The sequence below is a fragment of the Chanodichthys erythropterus genome, chromosome 11, assembly GCF_024489055.1.
Source record: "Chanodichthys erythropterus isolate Z2021 chromosome 11, ASM2448905v1, whole genome shotgun sequence".
Taxonomy (NCBI): Eukaryota; Metazoa; Chordata; class Actinopteri; order Cypriniformes; family Xenocyprididae; genus Chanodichthys; species Chanodichthys erythropterus.
The window spans coordinates 37973675-37997871 of NC_090231.1; positions in this window are offsets into that span (position 1 = coordinate 37973675).

Genomic DNA, 24197 nt, shown 5'->3' on the forward strand with positions numbered 1-24197 from the left:
AGGGAGGGTTGGAGAGATGGAAGAATGGTAGGAGTGACTGAAGAAAAGGGGGAGAGACGAAAAAGATGTTTTTGGCACAGGCAGGACCAATGCGTGTATGTGTTTTGGGGTGATTGGGGGAAGTGCAGCAGTCTCTGTGCCTTTTCTCTAAAATGTAACGTATGTTTCTCATAAGAGCGTGTATGGAAATGGTTTGGGACTCTGCCCCTGCACCACCCCCCGCAGCCCCATGTGTCTCTCCACCCCCACCAAACTCTCAATGCAGGATAAGTTATGACAAACTCCAATGCTTATATTTTACCAATGTAAAAAGCAAAAACTAGAGAAATTTGCTGAAAAAGTTCCACTCACATCTCTCAGCACTTCCATATTCCAGCTTTTCTCTGATCTTTCCTCATTTTGATATTGTTTTCTGATATCTTTCTGGGAATTTGGTCTCTGCTTGGTTCTATTTGAGCTGCGGTGCTGTAATGTGTTATCATGCCATGTAAAAGCTATTGTGCTCTTAAGCATTTTTTTCCTTTTTTTCCAAATGTTCCCCACCTCTCTAAAAACTGTCCTATAAAAATAAAAGACAGACAAATGTTAATATCCAAATAAAATATGTAACTTCATTGTACTTATACATTGTATTAGATGAATTAATTGTTATAGCAAAAAAAAAGCATTTTTTTCATAATATTTTGTTGTAATGAAAAATATGCATTTATATAGGTTTCAAAATGTCTAATGGACATTGTTATGTGAATATATAATGTAAATATACAATCTTCAATGAATGTTAATGTGCAAATGTACAAGTTTCAGAAACCTTGATTAATGAAACAAGATCATACCTGACTACTGAGCATAGAAAAACTCAAATTACCTGAAGTCTGCCAGTGAAAACCCTGCAACATCAACAATCACTGTGCACCGGAACAATAATAGACCTAGTTATGCTAGAGGTTAAAGTACCCACAATCGTAAGGAACAAAAGCAGATCTAGTTTTGTTAAGAAAACAGAGGGGGTAAAACTGAGGTGGGGTCTCAGTCTGTATATGGTCGCAATGGGGATAAAGCTCTGTGTGGGGGTTACACAGGAACAGCCTGGGGAGGAAATGGCTGGATTTCTAAAAGATCATTAAAAATTCACTCTTGTGAATGAAATCCAGATGAAGCACAACTGATTATATTAGATAACTTCTTTATGTACTGAAGTGGGCATGGTGTATCAGTGTTTCTGTTTATGGATAAAGACTCATAAAACTTCAAATAACCTTAAACCAAGCAATTTGTCTCATGTTGTGCTGATCATTAAAAGCAAATATTTCACATCATAACTTTTTGAAGAGGTGTCTAAAGGTTAAATGATCTGTAATCTGTGGATTTTATTTGAGTGCACATACACAATGATACACATCTACAATGCAAATTTCACTGTTAGTAAACAGAGACAAAGTACTAGAGCTTGGAAAAATCTGTTTACATACTGCAAATGTTCTACAAGAACATATCGATCATTACCATGGAAACACTCAATGAAAAATACAATCCTGGATCTTTGTAATAGCTACACTTTAGTACGAACCAGACAGTCTTTAGCAAAATGAAAAACGAATTAAAATCCAAGAATCAAGAGAAGAAAGCATGTCCAAGAAGCTTTTGTTACAATATTTTAAGATCGCACCAGCCTTGAAAGTCCTGATAATAGTGAGAAAATTGCAGTTTTTTTTTGTTTTTTTTTCTTTTACATATATGAAACCAACCTGAATGTTACATTTCTAGAAATGGAGTACATGATTTAAACAATTTATTTAATACTTTTTTTTTTTTGGCATTTGAGCACTGAGGTGAAGCAAGCACAGAAGATCCTCAGGGGTTTTTTTTTTTTATTATTATTCATTTGCATTTTTGTTTCCTGGAACAGTTCACCCACAACCTGTAAATCACATTAGCTCTTTTCCTCCCTCAAGAGCCCTTGTTCTTGATATTGTTTTCAGGTCTCAAGCTGCTCCCGCCACCCCTGAAAAGTACGTACATACAAGTAGCACATTTAACCCAGCACACAACAGTGTTCTGGATGTTCAGTAAGTTCTGTGTCTATTTTATATATATATATTATATATATATATATATATATATATATATATATATATATATATATATATATATATATATATATATATATATATATATATATATATATATATATATATATATATATATATATATATATATATATAGATATATAGATATATATTTAGATAGATTTATTTATAGTTAGATATATATATATATAGATATATATATATATATATAGATATAGAGATATATATATATATATATATATATATAGATATAGATATAGATATATAGATATATATATATATATATATATATATATATATATATATATAGATATAGATATAGATATATATATATATATATCTATATCTATATCTATATCTATATCTATATATATATATCTATATCTATATCTATATCTATATATATATATCTATATCTATATCTATATCTATATATATATATATATATCTATATATATATATATATATATATATATATATATATATATCTATATATATATATATATATATATATATATATATAGATATATATATATAGATATAGATATAGATATAGATATAGATATATATATATAGATATAGATATAGATCTATATATATAGATATATATATATAGGCACTGACATATTTCAAGTAAACTGAACTGTTTCATTGTTTTGAGTTGCATAAACTCATTTCTTTTAAAAAAAACCTGTAAGAATTTTGTCCATCTTCGGAACACAAATTCCGTGTAAGACATTGGTAATAAAATCTGGTTTCTGTCCCTCCATTGACAGCTACGCAACTACCACTTTGACGCTTCAAAAAGTTCATAAAGAGATCGTAAAACTAATCCATATGAATTATATATCAATAAAAGCCTAAATTAAATCAGTTCATCATATAAAGCGATTGTGTCTCTGTAACAGTTCGTTGTTCAGGGAAGAAGGAGGTGGGAACCGGCGAACTTTCAACGTAACTTCAATATATAAAATAAAAAAACAACAAAATGTAAAATAGTCCAGGCATGGTCCTCTCTCGTCCTTCACTTTCGTCGCTCCTCCCTTTATGCTTCCGGAGCTCCTCCGTGAGAGATACAAGACCGATGCAGTGCGCAGGTGACGCTCCTTAGAAATCACGCCATCGGCCTCGTGGTGTTCTCTCACGGCTCTCGCCCCGCCTTGCTTGTCACATTGTCTTTAGAACATTTGGACAAAACCGCTCGATTAACATGGATTAGTTTTATGATCTCTTATGAACTTTTTGAGGCGTCTAAGTGGTAGTTGCATAGCTGTCAACAGAGGGACAGAAATCGCTCAGATTTTATTACAAATATCTTCATTTCTGTTCCGAAGATGAACGAAAGTCTTAAAACGACACGAGGGTGAATAATTAATAACATAATTTTTTTTTTTTTTTACAATGACATGACCAATCAACATTCCCAGCTGTGTCTGGAAACAAGAATTTTGGTGCAGGATGTATAGTCTTATGCATCTGTGTTGGACATATTTACATGCCATAATTCAGTCTTTGAGAGCACTTATGTAAAGTCCTCTCCCTGAACCATACGTCTCAAATCCAATTCAGCTGAAGCGGTCATCCCAGAGATACATTTCTGGGTCAGGAACTACTTCTACATACACAAGCATTCAGACACACTGCATAGATCACATATATCATGTTCAGACACTGTGTGTATCGTCTGTGTTTAAGTATTACAGCATCTGGAGATCTTTTGATTCAGATGAAAGGCTGACATAATCTGAATGCTTGAACGGCAGAACAAATTTGCACAGATATAAACACTGTCCTCCTTACCAATATCAACTTGTATCTTTGGGATTATGACACCTGTATCCTTTTTTCTTAATGTACTATTCAAGCCAAAACATTAGTCTTACAGTGGATTCTCATCCAATACAAAATACGTGGAACAATAATCTCTGCCAAACAATTTAACTTTGTCCAAAATGCAATTTACTCCCTTTGGGCAGGTTTCCACAGCATAGATTAAACCCTGTTGGCATATTTTTTACAAACAGTAGTAAACTCTAGACCAGAACATCCTTTGTTCGGTAAACCATTCCTTAGAGTTTAAAGCACAAAACAGGTTCTTGTTCGTAGTTAAAAGTCTATATGAGCCCTAGTTCTAACAGAACACACATGAAGAAGCAGAGTGGCTTTGATGCAAGATGCTGTATTAAGTCTGAGAGAGTGAGGAGAAAGTCTGATTAACACTGGGGTGAGTGAAATGTCAGAGTATTTGTGTACCCTCCCCTTACACCCCTTGGGGCTAGAGCTCTTACTATCCAGGACAGGAAAGCAGTCTCTGACTGAAACCCCTAAAACAACCCCCTCCACTCCACAAGTCCCACTGTGTAAAATAATGGCTGTATTGACTCAAGAGTCAAGAGCGCTATTCAGGTTGTAAAGCTACGAATTGTGTAAGAAGAAAACATGTTATGTGATACCTAACATATTTTGGATTTTGTGTTTGTGTGTTGTTTATTCAGTGTGATCTCATCTTCATTCAGGGATTCATATGTAATGTTGTACATTTGGGTAAACATTACACTGAAACATATATGGACATACTGACTGCATCTAAAACATACAGGTATTTACTTATGCACAGCCTGAGAAATGTTAAAATCTTTATGAATATTTTATATTTGTATTATTCAAATCCTTATATTCTACTATTTTACAGATATTTTGAGCCTCTAACTTCACCCTCTTCTTAACAATAAAACATTCAGAAAAAAATGTTCAGTGACAGTCATTTTTGTTACAATATACTATTATAGACATTTTTTAAAAAAATGAACATTGGTTTATGTGATGTAATCTTTGAAATGAGAATCACAGAACGGAATGAAACTGCTATCATGTTAAATTAGGCAAATATGACTAATAAATGTGATGGAATTAAACATGTTTATTTAATGCCACTGATTAAACACTACAAAATCAACCTATTAAACCAATGAACTCACTCTTCTATGAACCTTAAAGGATTTATACACATTTGTACTTCTCTAAAGTTGTTCATACACAAAATGCTGTAGTTTTAGTTGATGCTGTCAATACTTTAATGTGGTAACTATGATTACAGATGAGATCATGCCGATTTATTTTTGGCTATTGCTGTTGTCAGGAGAAACAAAGATTTTATCTTGTTCCAGAAGTTCTTTTCGAGAGAAAGAAGAAATGACAAAACAGAATAGCAGAATCAAACTGAAGAATAGCAGAATCAAATAAATCATTATCACTAAAATCATTAAAAAAAGAGAAAAACTGACATACAGTTGTAACTTTTTACCTCCTAAAACATCATTTTAATCAATGCAGTTTTTATATCATCTACTCAGCTACTCTAAATGTTCTTAAATTGGTTTCTCGTGCAGTTCTTGAGGTCAGTGTTTAGTCACCAAAAGAGTGGGAAAATTGATTTTCCCTTGCTATCATTTCTATACATCATTACTTTTAATGAATCTAATAGCAATGACCCTCACTAACGACTCGCTATACGTGATTGCACAAACACTAACGCCATTAATCCCAGTCAGAGAGGGGCTTTCCATCGCTGCATTCGAGAGCAGAGCCAAAACTCTGAATCTTAATTCAGAGCAGGATGCAAACTATTTCTATAATGTGGAACAATGCCAAAGCATATTTTCAACACTATCTATCTCTCTTTCTCTTGATTACTCTCTTCAGAAAATGCTGCAAATCCTTCAACAACCTCTCCATAACCCTTCAGGCTTCACAACACACATCGATTACAACGTTACACACACACACATTCACAAACTATCACTCAGCAGAACATGAACTTACTGTATATGGTCTGTTCAGTATAGCAAATCCACTAAGTGTCCTGCTGACGTGTTTTGCATATTTTGGTTAAGAGGCTGTCACCCTAAATGTACTTAAACATTCATCATTCACTCAATATATCAGATAAAATAATAAATATACATGAGATCTGGTACATAAGGGCCCATTTATAAAGGGCTATAATATATGTTTTAAGTATACTTCATGGAGAGAAAATGAATTGATTTAAACAGCAAGACAAAGCAATGGATTTCCAGCTTAAGCAAATAACTTTAAAAGCTGGACACAGGAGATTTTCTGCTCCTGAAAGGGCTTTTAAGAGTCAGATAGAGGAGAGGGACTATAAAATAAATATCAGACACTAAGAACAGAGAGAACTGGTAATGAGGAATGAATAAGGAAAAAAGGAAAGCCGCATGGAGGAACACGTCAAAAAGAGATCAGAGAATAAAGCTTTTTCTCTCTCCAGCAGATCTTTCGCCACAGACTTATACTATATATTCCCCTTAGAAACAAAGTTCTGTAATGCAAAATTGAGCAGGTTTCTGATTTAGTCATTGGGTGTGGATGTTCATTTTCTGGTGGGCAGCCGGCTGGTGGAACATGTAATTCACAGAGAATGCAGTTTCACTCACTAAAAGGAATGCTTTATATCTGTGAGGCTATTAGTGGATTAAATGAAATTAGTGGACAATGAAAGCAATTTGCATGCATGGAAACAGACAGACCCGAAACCCAGCTTAAGGTTATGATAACAAAAGCTCACACATGCAGTACACTACTGTTCAAAAGTTTGGGGTCAGTAAGATTTTTCTTCTTTTTTGGCATTGGCTAGTTGCACTAAGTGAAAATAGCTGCTATTTAGTGATATATTCTATCTAAAGTGATATATTCTATTTACACTAAGTGACAATAGCAACATTTTCTTAGTGATATTACACTAATTGAAAATAGCGATATATTCTATATACACTATATTAAAGTAGCAGTTCTTTGCAATAAGTTCGGTAACACTTTACAATACTGGTGCACTAATATGCATTAATTCATGCTTAACTAATGCACAGATTATCATGTTTTAATGTATGACTCGTGAAGAACTAAACCATTAATTAATGATTACTGCATCAGCAACTAATAAAGAGTCTAGATGATTAATAGATTAAGTAATATATGAATTGTTATTGATTAAATGTTTCATGATTTATTAATTCCTTAACACATTTTATTAACTAATAGTGTAAGTTAATGTGTTAATTGCCACAATGGGTTGAAGCCATATATTTCAACTTTCAGTTCTCTGCTTTAATTAATCATTAAATAATGATTTGAAAACGTATCATTATGTTGACTTTACTTGTTGAGGCACATGACTATTAACTAATTGTTAAGTAATATGTCATTAATGGGTTTTGACAGTGAGTGTAATGTCAGAGAATGTGAAGGATGGGTAAGTTGGGCTGCACACAAATATCAGCACACCAGAATCTGAAACTGGATGCGACCATTATCGAGTCATGCCGCAACAGCTGTCTACACTGGACATGACAGACCATTGCAAGTCCATTTGTCCTTCATAAAAGAAGTGACGTTGTATTGTGTTTTGTTGTGTTGTGTTGCGTTGCGTCGTGCTGCATCCAGTGTAGCTTCACAATCACTGATTATAATGGGTTCTATTATCTTTGTCCGGTCTTGACACAGTGTTACGAAATAGCAGTGCCTGGCCGTATGTTCTCAGTGTTCTGCCTTTGAATCCTTGACCTCAATCTCAATAACCTGACATATTCCTGTGCCATGAACAACAAGGTTCTGACTGCAGCAGTTCATCTGGTACAGTGGAGTCCCAGTTGTAGATGGTTGGAAATTGAAATCCATGGCTGTAGATGTCATAATCATAATGACATATCACTTAACAATTAGTTAATAGTCATGTGCCTCAACAAGTAAAGTCATAACATAATGATACATTTGCAAATCAAAAAGTATTCTCGTCGCTTCATAACATTAAGGTTGAACCACTATAGTCATGTGAACCATTTTAATTATGTTTTTAGTACCTTTCTGGGCATTGAAAAAGGAAATTAACTTGCTATCAAGGTCTTACAGGTGTGGAACAACATGAGGGTGAGTAATTAATGACAGAATTTTCATTTTTGGGTGAACTAACCCTTTAATGGTCACGAAGTAAGTTTCAAAACAAATGTAGTACCTACTATACAATATGCAATTCCAGATGCAGCAATTGTCTTCAGAAAATGTTCGTTACATTATTAGATATAAACAAATTTGAAACAAAGCAGGACTTAGCCGATTTATATATGTTATAAATAATTAGGACCACTTCAGATGTCCTCACATGTAGGTTTTCAACATGTTTTACAATACTAGAGGATATTTTTTTTTTTAAATATGGCCAAAAAGTAGCCTTTTTAAAAAGCGCAGCCAAACCTGTACACGTACACAGACCACAAACATGATTGCTCTGAGGATTTTAAACCTCATGTTTTAAAAATGACCAAAGCAATATTGTTTCATTTCTGTGTCCCCCCCCCCACCTCTTTCTCTCTTTCTCACACACACACACACACACACACACACACACACACACACACACACACACACACACACACACACACAGACATTCATTTTCTTCTTCTCACCCCCATCTCTTCTTCTTTAAACCTACGTCTGGCTTTCAGATCAGCAGGCTCTGTGCGTCTGCAGCAGTTAACCCCTCCTTATCTACAGCCCAGAAGAGAGAGAAAGTGAGTGAGAGACGGAGACAGAGAAGATTTCCTTCTTTGTGACCTCTTTTCAACTGTCCTTCCTTACCGGTTCTGATTGAGATGAGCGCATGTGTCTGCAATTCTCAAAAGACAGCAGATCTAAAAACGATTATGACCATCAGAACTTGCTCATGGAAGAACAATAGATTTGTTTCTGGCTCTTGTTCAAGCCACACATACCTTTGCTTCTCATTCTCTCGAAGGAGAAAAAGAAAGAAGAAAAAGGTGATGGAGTTCTTCCCTGGAATGAGACTTGCTGAATGGATTTCTATAACATGATATGTTACTGCTTGGAGACAGTGGGTGGAGGCTTTGAAAAGCAGCCACCATAAACCATATGCCTTCCTGACTTTTGTTCATTATTTAGATGGATACGGCACGTATATGGGTTAAACCTGGTCATCGTATGGATATCCTGTGCCAGATTATAATTTATCCGATTGGTCTGATCGCTTTCATACTGTCCCATTGTTTCTTTTTGAACTTCATGGAAACTATAGTAACACCTAAATTTGTCTCATAACATGGCCAAAAGGGTTTCGTATTCCTTTAGTACACATAAAAATGATCAAAGAAAAAATAACCAATCCAGACACTTTATCAGAGTCATGCTCGCTGTGCTTACATTCAAATCTCAGTACAAATGTTGTTTTGATTTGACTGTCAGATGGACACGCTCCTTATTTTTCTGTCAAAAAAATGATCTACCCTTGTGAAAACGTATGTTTAGCATACTTTTAAAAAGAGTACTTATCACAGTAATAATATACTTTAAAAGAATATTCTTGATTTATGACATGGCAAATTAAATTTGCCTTGATATTTTGACAAAGAAGAGGTCTTTGTACCATTAAAACATCCTGCAAGTTGAGCTTAAAACATTCTCCTCATTATAAACAAATCATTTATTTAATCAAGCTCCAAAAAGGGATCTGTGATGTCACATGGCAAATATATTTGCATATGACTGCCAGAGCAAGACATTGTGAGCGCCACAAAAAGAACCCATTATAATCACTGACGCTGTCTACACTGGATACAGTATACAAATGCACATTCGGCTTCTGACATACTCCATGCATTTGATTTTGTCGACAACAAGACAAATTGAAGAGCGAAAGAATGTTCGCTTTGATGTGTCCCGTTTAAGCAGCTTGTTTCTGTCTCTCTACAGACTTCAGAAGGATCCCATCATCGCAAACAATCTGGCGTCCTGGATCGCATCAGAAGACTATATGTTTGTTTGGAACATTTTGTTTTGTAAGCAAGGCACAGTGTAATGGAGAGTTCCCAAAGAAACTTTGGTTACACTTTATTTTTCGATGGTCTGGTCCACTTTAGACATTCTACCAACTACACCTTAAAAAGGGATCATTTCGAACAGAGGCTCAGAATAAGGGGTGGAAATAATTGTTTGTAAATATAAATATATACATTTAATTTATTTATTAGGGCTGTTAATCGATTAAAAATTTTAATCTAATTACATATTCTGTGATTAATTAATCTAAATTAATCGCATACATAATTTTTGCTGTGAAAGTATTAAATATTTAAATTCAAATGAATCAATGCAGGGTTTTTCCTGGGTCAAAAATGGTCTTTAGTGGTGACAGACATGGTCATCCACACAAACAGTAAAAAGTACCCTACCCACGTGATCTGCGAGCCCGATACTGACAATAAAGTACCCGTCACTCTCACTGTCACTCTCACTGTAATTCTTTCTTGCCCTCTTTGCAAAAAATAATTTTACAGCTTTGTAAGAGAAGATGCTTTTTTGCTAAACCTGAAAAGTATTAAAAAGTAGCATTTTATATTAACTAATAATATAATTTTCTACCATATACAATTGAATGCACATAGCTAACAACAACTTGCTTTGTTCTGGTTTCACCTCACTCCAGTCTAAACTAACTGATTTTATAGGTAGGCCTCATTTAATACAGATTGACATTTAAATAACCTGAAAATACTGTGGATTATTAAGGCTAATTTTACTAACCACTCTTGCTAAATGGGGTTAGCACACTTATATTCTCATTTCAGAGTTGTTCGAGTAAATGATTCATTATAGACTGTGTGGACAGATCAGTTGTTATCATGATTCATTAAAATTAATCTGTTCAAATGAGTCATTAGGTCACGAATCGGACATTAGTGGACATTGACGCGTTGCGTGCGAATCGCAACTGTTATTAGGACATCGCAAAAGATTTATCAACACAGAAAACACTTCACCACTGGATAGGATTTTCTTTTTGTTTACTGAAATTGTGGTTTGCACCTGTCAGAGAAGATGAAGTGACGTTCTTTTGAGCACTATTCACACCCAGGAAAAATATTCTCCGAATGCGCCTCGTGAAACATGGATTCGGTCTTACGAACTTTTAGCATTGTGTCAGTTGATTTAGATTATTATGTGTGAGGTAGAGAGAGTGCAAAGACGGTGCTTACTTTGAAGACAAGGAGAGCCCACGCGTACGAGGGAGGAGCTCTGCTCTTTCTGTCCGTCAGCACAGCAGTCATCTCCCTCCTTCATTTTACAGTAGAATGGTGGCTAGAACGGCTCCAGGTTCAAAGGTCAATACGGAGTGGATTAATCTGCGTTATTTTTTCTCAGATTAATTAATCGAAATTAACGCGTTATTTTGACAGCCCTAATATACACACACACACACACGTTTGTTTTTGTGAATTGTGGGGACTTTCCATAGGCCGCAATGCATTTTATACTGTACAAACCGTACTTTCTATCCCCCTACCCTACCCCTAACCCTAAACCTAACCATCACAGGAAACTGTGCACACCTTTATTTTCTCACAAAACATCATTTAGTATTTTTAATTAATTAATTTACATTGTGGGGACCGGTGGCTGGTCCCCACGATGTAGGTGAACTCAGGTTTATATTACATGGTTGGGACATTTGGTCCCCACAATGTAATATAAACAAAAGCACACGCACGCACGCACGCACGCACGCACGCACGCACGCACGCACGCACGCACGCACGCACGCACGCACGCACGCACGCACACACACACACACAGAGAGATAAATTAACTCCTGCCTCCACTTTTACCCACAGCTGTGACCTCTTAATCTTCTTTGCTTCATTCCAAAGATCCATTTTTTATCAGTCACACCCATTAGAAGCGTAGGAGCACCTCTGAAAATATGGCAGACCACACAACAGCATTACTTAAAGACAGTACAAACACTAAGCAAACGGAGGAAAATGAAAGGCATAAACATCTTTCAGTGCTCTTCACAGGCCAGTGCATGAGAACTGTAAAGCCATTACAGCTGATCTGACACTGACCAGTCCACTTTGCCAGAGTGTGGGAACCAAACAACAGAGCGGAGACAAACCGCTGTCACGTGTCAAAGCCGCAATGGCCTCCCTGGGTTCTGTTATGATTGCCTTACTGTAATTTGCTGAAGGCTTTTAGTCAGCCACTGAGAAAGTGCTGTTGCTTGCGTTGAAACATGATTTATTTGTGTGAGTGTATGTTTATTTTTTGCTTTTTGCAGTTGCTGAAATGTTTCAGATTTAATTGCGTTTTAGATTTTATTCAAGCCCTTGAAATGGCTGACAAAAGCTTATCTCTTCATTTAGACAATATTGTTTTTATATGTGACCTGCTCCTTTAATTTAAGTCGCCCTGACACAGAAACAGAATTTCAGCTGTTTACACTAAAAGGATATAGGTCTCAGCCAAAACTAAATGATTATATTTCGTTAATGGTTTAGGGTATAGATATAATAATATCATTTAAAAAGATGAAATTTTGTGCTCAAAATGCTAAGAGTGTTTCTAGGTCAAAATGATTTAAAATGATGGAGCAGGTCACATATTGTTTTAAGCCAGATCAAGGATAAATCTTTGTCAATCTAGCAATAGGAGGACAAAAAACAGCATCAGAAGATAAAAGTCTTACTAAAACTGTCATACTGCATATACTACATAGCAGCATTAGAAAGCTGAGACTTAATCCTTAATCCTTAAAGTAATTTAGTAGTCCTTTAAATGTATTTCTGGGACAGAGTGACTGAAAAATTATGGAATAGGTCACATACTGTTTTACATCTAAACAGCAATCAAAAGATACTAACTAAATAACTAATTAACCAAGCATAAATAAATAAATACACAATACAGCCTTTGAGGCTTGCAATATCTAAATTGCTATTCTAAAAATTTCTATTTATAAATTGGTCTATTCTATTCTATTCTATTCTATTGACATACTTGTATGTCTTATTTTTAAGACATACTGCCAGGATTCTGAGCAGAACCAGAAAACATGAACACATCACACCAGCCCTCAGGTCCTTGCACTGGCTTCCAGTTGCATTTAGAATTTATTTTAAAGTACTGCTACTTGTTTATAAATCACTCAATGGTCTAGGACCTCAATACATTGCAGATATGCTCATAGAATATAAACAGATCACTCAGACCATCAGGATCAAGTCACTTAGAAATACCAAGGGTTCACTCAAAGCAGGGAGAGTCTGCTTTTAGCTGTTACGCCAGCCGCAGCTGGAACCAGCTTCCAGAAGAGATCAGGTGTTCAACAGTAGCTACATTCAAATCACATCTTTTTACCAATGCATTTGCTGATTGAGCACTGTGCTATGTCTGAACTGTTTATACTTTATTTTATACACACTATCTTTTTATTCTTTCAACTCTTTTTCTTATTTTTTATTTATTTCATTTTTAATGCATTTTATATATTTTATGTATATCTTTATTTTCTGACTTTTAATGCATTTTATATCTTGCTGTCTGGTTGAAAGAGCTGGGAGAATTAGGAAGTAAGTTTTTTCTTTTTTTTTTGTTATCCCTGGATGTGGCTCTGTGACAAATATTTATTTATTTTTGGTTATCCCTGGATGCAGCTCTGTTTAGAGTTAGTCCAGGAAGATTTGTCTGTAAGGGTACTGTTTAAACACACAGCTGCCTGACAAATAAATATATATATATATATATATATATATATATATATATATATTTGTCAGGCAGCTGTGTGTTTAAACAGTTTAAACAACGTTTAAACATTACCCTTACAGACAAATCTTCCTGGACTAACTCTGCAGACAAATCTTCCTGGACTCTGTACAGAGCTGCATACAGGGATAACTCTATTTTTTTTTTTTTTTTTTTTTTTAGTTATCCCTGTATGCAGCTCTGTACAGAGTCCAGGAAGATTTGTCTGCAGAGTTAGTCCAGGAAGATTTGTCTGTAAGGGTAATGTTTAAACGCACAGCTACACTCTAAAAAACCCAGTAGTTGGGTTAAATGTTTGCCCAACATGCAGGGTAGTTTTATTTAACTCAACTGTTGTATAAAAATTACTGTATTGCTTGCTTAAAATGAACACAAAATATGCTGGAAATTAACATGTATTAATATGTTTAATAAATGAGCATTTATTAATAAGATAATGAATAATAAACAAACATTTATTAAATTACTAATTAATAAATGTACACCTTTTGATTATTATTGTTGCCTCTAGTAATTATGTGTCTGATTTTTAATTTCTCACCTATTTTGGATTCATTTTAAGCCAGCCATATAGTCATTTTTAATCAGTAGTTGGGTTAAATAAAACTACCCAGAAGGTTGGGCAAACATTTAACCCAACCACTGGGTTAAAACAACCCAATTGCTGGGTTTGTCCATTTTCAACCCAACTTGGGTTGTTTTTAACCAAACATTTTTTAGAGTGTACCTGACAAATAAAATCAGTTATCCCTCTGCGTGAGGAAGATTCATTTAGATCCGCTCTGATGGATAGATCCGTTTAGATCCGCTCTGACAGACAACAACATAGGTAGCGAAATTCTCTGTTTTTACTGTTATATCTATTTCTTAAGTGTTCCATTATTATGTATTTGGTTCTTCTTGTGTATGAAATGTGCTATACAAATAAAATTGCCTTGCCTTGCCTTACTTAGATACAGAATAAATTATAAAGTAAGCAAAGTTTCAAGCAAACATCCATTTGGTTGTGCAATCTAACAGATTAAGTATACAATTACAACGATGTACTAAAAACAGAAAAGTTTTTCCTTTTTGTTTTTTTGGGTACAAACAAACAACATTGTCAAAAACATCCCTTCACACAGATCCTTGAAAACAACTAAAAACACTGTATTATTCATGCCAGGCCAGTAGTTGGCAATGTTACTAAAGAAACACTATGTGCATAATATGCATGAGAATGACGTCACCGTTTTTGTAGTTTACACAGACAATAATGGTATAGTTTTCAAAAACTTGCTATTAGAAACCCGTTTTCTGGACCCAAAGCACCATTGTTGTGTAAATGAATGGCCAAAACATAAAAAGTATTCAGTTTTTAATTAAAAATGGTGTCGTGTAAAGTGTGCACTTGGTGGGTGCACTGCAGTTTATTTATAAAGAGTAACTGTGCAAATTTCCACACATGCAATTTGCAAATAGTTGGATACCCCTGAAAGAGAACCTCCATTTGAACAAAGATTAAAAATTAAATGGGTCATCATAAATAGTATTCTAGTAGAAATAATTTCATATTAAATGATTACCCCATGTATTAACTGTATTAATGTGCCACCTACTCAGATGAGATCTCACAAAATGCTATGAATAGGCTAATTATTCGAACAAAATCAGTACAGGCTGGGGTGGCATAGAGAGGGCAAGGGAGCAACTTTTGCGTCACCAAATTTTTCGACAGGAGAAAAAAAAAAAAAAAAAAGGGTGGGGGGAGGACTGTAATGTGGCAAGAAATTAACCACATCCTTGGGGATGACAGTGATTTGGGATATGGGTTGTGAGGAAATGCCAAAGAGACTTTAGAAACAGCAATGTTTATAGAGGGGAAAAGCACCTTGGTCAAAGGACACTTTATTCAGGCTCCCAAAAAACAAGATTGTAGGCTGTAGAAGCTATTTTCTTTCAGCGGCTTTAAAAAAAACTCTGATTGGTGAAATATGACTAAACACCTTTGAAGTAAGACAATACTTCAAGTTAGACAATACATACTTTAGGTACAGCTGGAATTTAGCAGTCAGTAGAAATTGTACAGCTAAGGCCCTGTTTAAGCCTGGTATTAAGAAGAGTTTTGGTTTATCAGATCAGTTTAAGTGGATGACGCTAAATACAGGTGTAAACAATTCTAAAATGTTTTTATCTTTGGACCACTTCCAGAGGTAAATAAAAACACATTTGACCGTAAGAATGGGATTAAAACTTTGTCGGCTGAAGACCCAAATTTGGTTTGAAGATAAAAAAAAAAAAAAAAAAAAACATACCAAGCATGATGTTCTCTCACCATTCCTGATTTTTAACACGCACTCACTGTGTTCGGCGTGGACTTGAGGCTATCAATGCTGCTGCTCTTCGAATGTTTTTCTGTCTCCTTTCACATATGTAAATTGTGCAAGATTATTCTGTCCAGTAGATTGAAAGATTTGAAAAAGCCTGTACATTTACCCCACCCATAGACCTTCCCCTCAAAGAAATCAGGACAGAAGTAGTCGAAAGAGATGGATTAAAACACCAGGTGTAAACAGAAATGGGTCTCCCTCGTCTACTTGTGATCCAATCAACCAAAACGCATCTTAATACCAGGTGTAAACTCAAATACAAGACAGAGTTTGCTAATTATGGGGTCCTAAATGGATTTGCAATTTCAATACCTACATTTTTTGCTTCTCATTAAAAAGAGAATTCTACATCCATACACTCACTCAGCTTTATTCCCTCGATGTGCTGTAAAATCTCAAAATTTAAAAAGCATCCCTGATTAAAATGTTTGTTGCTTCCTCGCACAGTCTGAGAGCCCAGAACTCATGCTGAATTATATATTTGGAACATTTCTTTAAAAACCCATAGTCTACATTTGAGAACAACACCACTTGCCAATTTCCTTCATCATGATGATTAGCAAATGTCAAGTCATTCATTAATGTGGTCCCTCTTAATGTTTATGAATATGCAGTTCATCTTAAGGAAGATCAAAGCTAAAGTCACCACCACTATCTCTCCTGAGGCTGGTATTTCAAAGCCTCATTGAAGGTCCATTGATCCCACCATATTAGTCAGCCTAGTGTAGTCCCTTGAGGTTCAAAGCCAAAACTTCAATTTCTTGTCAACATCTGAAGACCTCAGTGCTGTCTAATACTTCACATGAGCACTAATGGATTCTTGGTGGAGAACAAACAAAAAGAAAACACCACAGATTAAAAGTTTTTTGGGGGGGTTTAGCCTGCTCCCTGGCTGCTACTCATTTCCAATTAATTCTTTGCTAGTGTAGTACGTTTTGCAGTGGTAAATGCATTAAAAATGCAACACAGTGTAAACCTATCCACATATATGGAGGGAATTTGTGTGAACGTATAAAAGTGAGTGTGAATGTTTACTATCCTTTTCAACATTTAAACACAGCAGCAGGGGCATAAATACCATCACATTTAGCTTAAAAACAAAAAAATTAGGTCATGTGAAGTTGTGGAAGTTTAAACAGGTGTTGAGTGTCAACCTCAGATAGCCTCTCCAAACATGAAGCACTCAAACTCCCTGAACATCTTCCCAAAACTGTTCAAACAAAGCACTGAGTCTCAAGGGGAACAAACTGGGCTAAAGAACTTGTAAATCTAATAAGGACTCACAGCAGCACTCTTATATTTATCCACTATATGTCTAGACTAAAACATGCCTGATATTTCTTAGCAAACTGTGGGTTTACTGTTCAACATTCCTCCAGGAATGACCCATGGCGCTCCTAAATCTATCCTCAGATAGCCCATCTCTGGACGTTTGATCTTTGTGGAACAGAGGTCCTGAGATGAGAAAACATGTCATCTTGTCACACGGAGGATGTTCTCCGAAGCAGCTGGATGTTCCTGTAGGTCAGCAGTTTAAATCTCACACAGAGAGGGCGAATGATCTCAGCTCCCACTGCGGGTGAATGGTGCTATTGTTTCAGCTGAGGTGAAACCCAATATCAGACCACTACAAAATATACAGGTCCCTTCCTATCTTCCACCTACACTGTTCTTCCTCCTCTATCCCTTTATTTCTTCTTTGATAACACTTTACAATACTGGTGCATACAATTCATGCTTAACTAATGCTAGGATAATCATGTTTTAATGTATGACTCGTGAAGAACTAAACAATTAATTAATGATTACTGCATCAGCAACTAATAAAGATTCTATATGATTGAGGCTATTAGTGGATTAAATGAAATTAGTGGACAATGGAAGCGATTTGCATGCATGGAAACAGACAGACCCGAAACCCAGCTTAAGGTTATGATAACAAAAGCTCACACATGCAGTACACTACTGTTCAAAAGTTTGGGGTCAGTAAGATTTTTCTTCTTTTTTGGCATCGGCTAGTTGCACTAAGTGAAAATAGCTGCTATTTAGCAAAAAGTGATATATTCTACACTAAGTGTATATTTTACACTAAGTGACAATAGCAACATTTTTCTTAGTGATATCACACTAATCGAAAATAGCGATATATTCTATATACACTATATAAAAGTAGCAGTTCTTTGCAATAAGTTCGATAACACTTGACAATATGTGTGCACTAATATGCATTAATTCATGCTTAACTAATGCACAGATAATCATGTTTTAATGTATGAATACATGGCTTCAAACACATTAACTTACACTATTAGTTAATAAAATGTTATTAAGGAATTAATACATCATAAAACATTTAAATCAATAACAATTCATATATTACTTAATCTATTAATCAAATAGACTCTTTATTAGTTGCTGATGTAGTAATCATTAATTAATGGTTCAGTTCTTCATGAGTCATACATTAAAACATGATTATCTGTGCATTAGTTAAGCATGAATTAATGCATATTAGTGCACCAGTATTGTAAAGTGTTACCTCTTTTTAAAATGATGCTTCTATTAGGTTAAATCCTTATAGGATATTTTCATAATCTGGCCTAGTCAGTTGTCTGAATGACAAGTCAGTCTTCAAAGCTTAAATGTATTTTTTTATAACTTTATAACTGTTCTTGCAGATAATACAAGATTAATGAAATAAAAGACTACTTAAAAGTGTACTTTTATGACCATGTTTAACAACTTTAGTACACTTTTAAAAAGTTTGTGAAGTCAAATTAAACATTTTAGTTTAAAGGAGTCCTATTATGTCCTATTATGTTTTTTCACTTTTTCAACTTTAGTTAGTGTAATGTTGCTGTTTGAGCATATAAAAAAAAAAGGTAAAAGTCCATTCCAAAGGGAGCTATTTTATTTAACAGAAAATCCTCTTTAAGAATTACAACAAACGGCTCACTTGGACTACAACACACTTTTTCCGGGTCTTGTGAAGTCACAATGTTAATAATTTAAATAATCCCTGCCCACAGAATACACAAAAAAGGGGGGCAAGGCCTGGCTGAGCTGCGCTAGAGAAGTGTGTTGTCGTTATGTCAAAGAGATGCTGTTTTTTCCAAAACCACCTTTGTTTGGCCATTCTAAGGTGGACGAACTTAGACTGGTTAAAATTTATTTTTTAAAACTGTTCCTGAACATTAACCCCAATGTTTATCTGTGTGCTGTCCATTTTATGGAGGACAGCTTCCAGAACCTAAGAGAGTACAGTGCCAGCTTCTCCTGAAAGAGTAATTCCCACTTTGTCGGGACAATCAGTTGTTTATGGATCACAACCTGTAAATAATGCTGTTGTGTTTTCCATTAACAGTTCCAAGCTTATATTATTACTAAGATGTAAACAAATGGCAAAGCTGTTTGGATCTGCTAGCTACAGCAGTGATGACATGTGTTTACTGTAGCTTTTGTAAGCTCTCACTTTTGTAAGATTGTTCACTGCCCCTTTGGAAAATTAACCACGGTTTTGTGATCGATTACTGTTTGCATTACCATAGTTTTCTGACAAATTTCATGATTAAATGGTGTATAACATTGTATCTAAACTGTAAAAGAAAATTACGAAACAAAAAACATACCACTGTAAAACGTCCTGTGAAATCTGTTCTGCACGATCCCCTTGTTCGTTAACACTGTCAGGGTCTAAATGCGACTCAGATTGGTTTGAAATTGATGCCATCCTTAATATTTACACCGGAGCAGATGAAACCCGTGGTTTTGGTAAGGGCCGTGACATTTCCTGATGGTGCTAATCACAACACACTAGGCCAGTTAAACAATCAAAGAACGTTTCATATTTCGGAAGCAGGGCCTTCATCGAAACAGGAACTAAACAGCGTGTTCGAGCCAGAGGTGCTGTAATAATTTAATTTCAAACATGAAAATCTATTCTAGTACATCCTTAAAAAAAAAAAAAAAAAAAAACCTTCATAAAAAGGGCACAATAGTACCCCTTTAAAGCATTATATTTTAAAAATCTTTTGTTATGCTTTAAAGTAGTACACTTTTTGATGTGTTGACTTAAATTTGTTACAAAAGAGATGGTAGTGGGTTTAAAGAGACTAAAATTCTCTCAGAAAACTTGTGGCTGCATAAATTTCTCCTCTTTAAAGCATTGTTAGGCAAAAAAATATGAAAGCTAAAACAAAAAATAGGGGGGGAAATTAAGCAACCGTATCAACATCACTAATTGACTGGTCATTTGGCTGCTAACCAGTTGACCGTCCTGATTTTTATAAAACAACACCACTCCAACACTATTACGGTGTGCAAACCAACTAAAATCCCTCATTTTTCTACTAGCTTGAGACTGAATGTGTTCCCTGTTGTTTTTTGATGTTTGTTTAACTGCCAGGAATGCTCTAGGAGTTGGGATCCTTGCAAGGCAGCGACATATCATCAATTGCTCCAGACCTCCTGCTCTGTGTGAATAACATCATCATCAAAACAGATCAACACTATAATGAAATCTGAAATAATGGACTACCCATCAACACTAGTGATTGATTATCCTATTGAACTGTACAAATCTGCAACATGCAGTTTATCGATTGCGTTACACAAAAGGGAGCATGACAATTACATAGAAAGAATATGGGAAAACGTTCCCCTTGTTCTTTTGAATCTCTCCCATATAGAGACAGGATGTTGCTTATAAAACAGTTGGTTCTTCTGTCTGTTCTTGTCATAATTAGAGTAGAATAGAAACTGAACAAAGCCAGAACAAGCATCCTGTCATATTTTCTGAATCAAGATTCTGTTAGATCTTTAAGCACTGCCTGACACAGAAAACACGAGACACATGGATGAATGACCATGATCTGAATCTAAAATTGTCAAAACCAGGACTTGTCATTTTAAAAGACATTTCAACCATCTTATCTTCAGGTACATTGCAAGTCAAAAACCTTGGTCACTACTTGCACACCATGGGTTTCGACATGCATTGTAAAACAACAAGTCAGACCTTTTCTTTGCCAGGGAAGCTACTCAGATTCTGCAACTCATTCCTGGCTGGTCTCCTAGAATATGCAATAAAACCCTCTGCAGCTCTTCTAGAATGATGCAGTCCAGCTGATATTCAGCTCACAAGTACTCTCAAGTCACAGCTGTGCTATATTTCCTATATTTTCCTAAACTGCTTCCCTATCCCTGTTGATAGACAGATATATAGTCTGTTGTTTAGAACAAGAGACAGACAGACAGACAGACAGATAATCTGTTTCACTCAGATTTATGTTGCAGTATGGAAGAAAAGATCAACTCTGTGCTACATCTGTTACATTGCAAATTTAAAGCTACACCTTTGCATTTTATTAGTACTCCAGCACTTTAAGGTTGTAATATGCACCCTTCAGGGGTAGATGAAGTACAAAGACAAGCTAAACAAACTATTTCCATGTGTTCATGTGTTCATGTACCCAGTCGAAAGTAGTATTCATGTAAAACTTCTTTTAAGGGTAAAACATTTTTCACTGCACCTTGCAGGTTAAAAATACATTGATCCATTACTATTCAAGATGCATTCCAACCCACATGATATATTGTGTTTGCACATACATCACAATCAGTCTCACTTCAAATGAAGTGTTGATGTCAGATATTCATTACATTGTGGAATACAAAGATAAGTGATCAAGGCATCGACACAGACAATGGAAACCCGTATGTTGTATCCCTTCTTGTCAACAACTGTGTCCTCACAATTTGTCGCACTGCCAGGCAAACATGCGCACCGTCCAAAAACATCAGATGATTCAGATAAAACAAAACCTCTTATCCAGCGGTCTCAGATGTTATGAATAAAAGATCATGAACAAATGAGAGAGAGAGAGGTGCCTGAAAAGACCCACGTCACACACAGACGGTGGTGACATACCTTTAACATGATTAAAAGTCGAAGGATAAATAGAAGAACGTTATTCAAGCTACAATATGAGGTTAAAGATAGATGTAATGCAAAGAGTTTGATGTATGAATGGTGAGTTTCCACTCAATAGATGAGGAATTTTATTCTTGGCCTGGCTTGCTTTGTATATGAACAAAAACAACATGCATGCTGGTCTCTCAATAACTATCATTACAGTTATGGTGTGGACTCTGCTATACTTTTACATTTCAAACTATATCTTTATCGTTATAGTTATCGTCCTTGGTGTTAATGGGCCTTAAAAGCTTTCTCAAATTTCCTGGATATATGGTTTAGAAATGGTCAGTCTGTTCTCACGGTTTAAAAAAAAAGTTTACTTAGCTATATCTAAATGGGGTTATTAGACTTCTATTACTTTTTATGTAGTTATGAATACTATAACCTAATACTAGTACTAGAATACCTAATACCACAATCTAACACTAACAAAAAACTGTTTTGCTTTTGTATATATTTACATTTTATACCATTTTTACAAATGAGGACACCAGATTTAGCTCACTTGTTCCCAAAATATAGGTACATGTACACACATAAGCCACGTTTCCACCAAAATTACTCAGAACTATTTGTTCCAGGAACTTTTTTTCCACAAGACTTGTTGCTGTCTGCGTTTTCATCGTGGTCTAAAGTACCATGAAGATTATGCAAATTAAGGCTGATTTATACTTGTGTCGAGTGTACGCCGTAGCTACGGCGAAGGCTATGTGTAGCATAGGCTAACTGTACATTTTGGAGTTATTGCAAATATTAAAACAATAAATGTATAATTTTTGCCATGCTAGACCAATACTCATTGTAAAAGTATCTAGTTAAAGGCAAGAAAAGCTAAACTATTTTGAAAACAGCTGAGAAATGTGATTAAGTTAAAGAGTGCTGCATTGCATATTTACTTCCCGACACAGCTAATCCTAACCCCAGAGAGTAAACAGAAGGAATTTGCATAACATTTTTTCATGTCTCTTTAATACAGATTTACTTTGTAATGCTTTCTATAGACTTCAATGTAACACAATAAACAATATCCAGATAAATTACGTGCATGCTTTCAGTACAGAATTGCTCACAAAAACTCCACTGTGAAATCCTGCAATGCATACAGCATGACTGATACCTGAGGCAATTTTAGTAATCAAACCCTTGAAGCAGTGATCTTCATGATCTTCACCTCTCAGGTAATGTCTGCCTGAATCCTACACTCAAAAAACATTTCTTTTTCTGAACTTGATTCAAATGCGGGCAGTGTTTTCACACATTGGAAATGGATTTTCATCAAACTAAACTGCAGTCTCAGCCTCAGACATCACACCCACAGACCGCTGGCTGAACATCTGATGCATTTGGCACATTTAACTGGAAACACTTCAGGATTTTTGAAGTCGTCATCTGGTTGGTTGAATTCTACAGGATGTCCGGGAGACATGTGTGTCGTGTTCTTTAAAGGTGCTAAAGAGGATCTTTTCGTCGACTGAGAAACCAAAGACTGTTACTGAGTTTTTGAAATGAGCGCATACGTAAGAACAACCCCCCTCCTTCACAGCTCATTTAGAGGGAACGCCTCCAAAAATTGGTGCACGAGTATTGGAACACCAGTGTTTACCACCGGAATTCGCTGTGTCGTGTTCGTGGATTCATTATGTCGGACTCAGCGCAGGTAACTCATAATCTGCAGTTGTTACTCCCGTCTCCTGACAAAAACATCGCATGCGGCGCCTGTGGAGTGTGGAAAGTTACTGGAGCGCGCAGTCGCGCTCGTCTCTCACAAGGAACGTCATGGCAGTGATTGACAAACCAGAGGGCCAATTCGCGCTCGTCTCTCACAATGAACGTCACAGCAGTGATTGACAAGCCGGAGGGCCAATCGTTTACGCGATGATCGCGTAAACGATTGGCTGATGTTTTTAAGGCCCTACCTCGTGCACAGATGATGTATATTAATATTATTCCTTTTAGTGGACCTAATAAATAGTCTTTTATCAGTTAGTAAAGACAGTTTCAAGTAATATTGCAAAAATGTATCAAACAAAACATCCTCTTTAGCACCCTTAATGGTCCGTCTGGAAACAAATGTTGTGACGACAAACCCCCTTGTGGAAGAAGAAAGCTGTTATGTTTACAAATGTGACA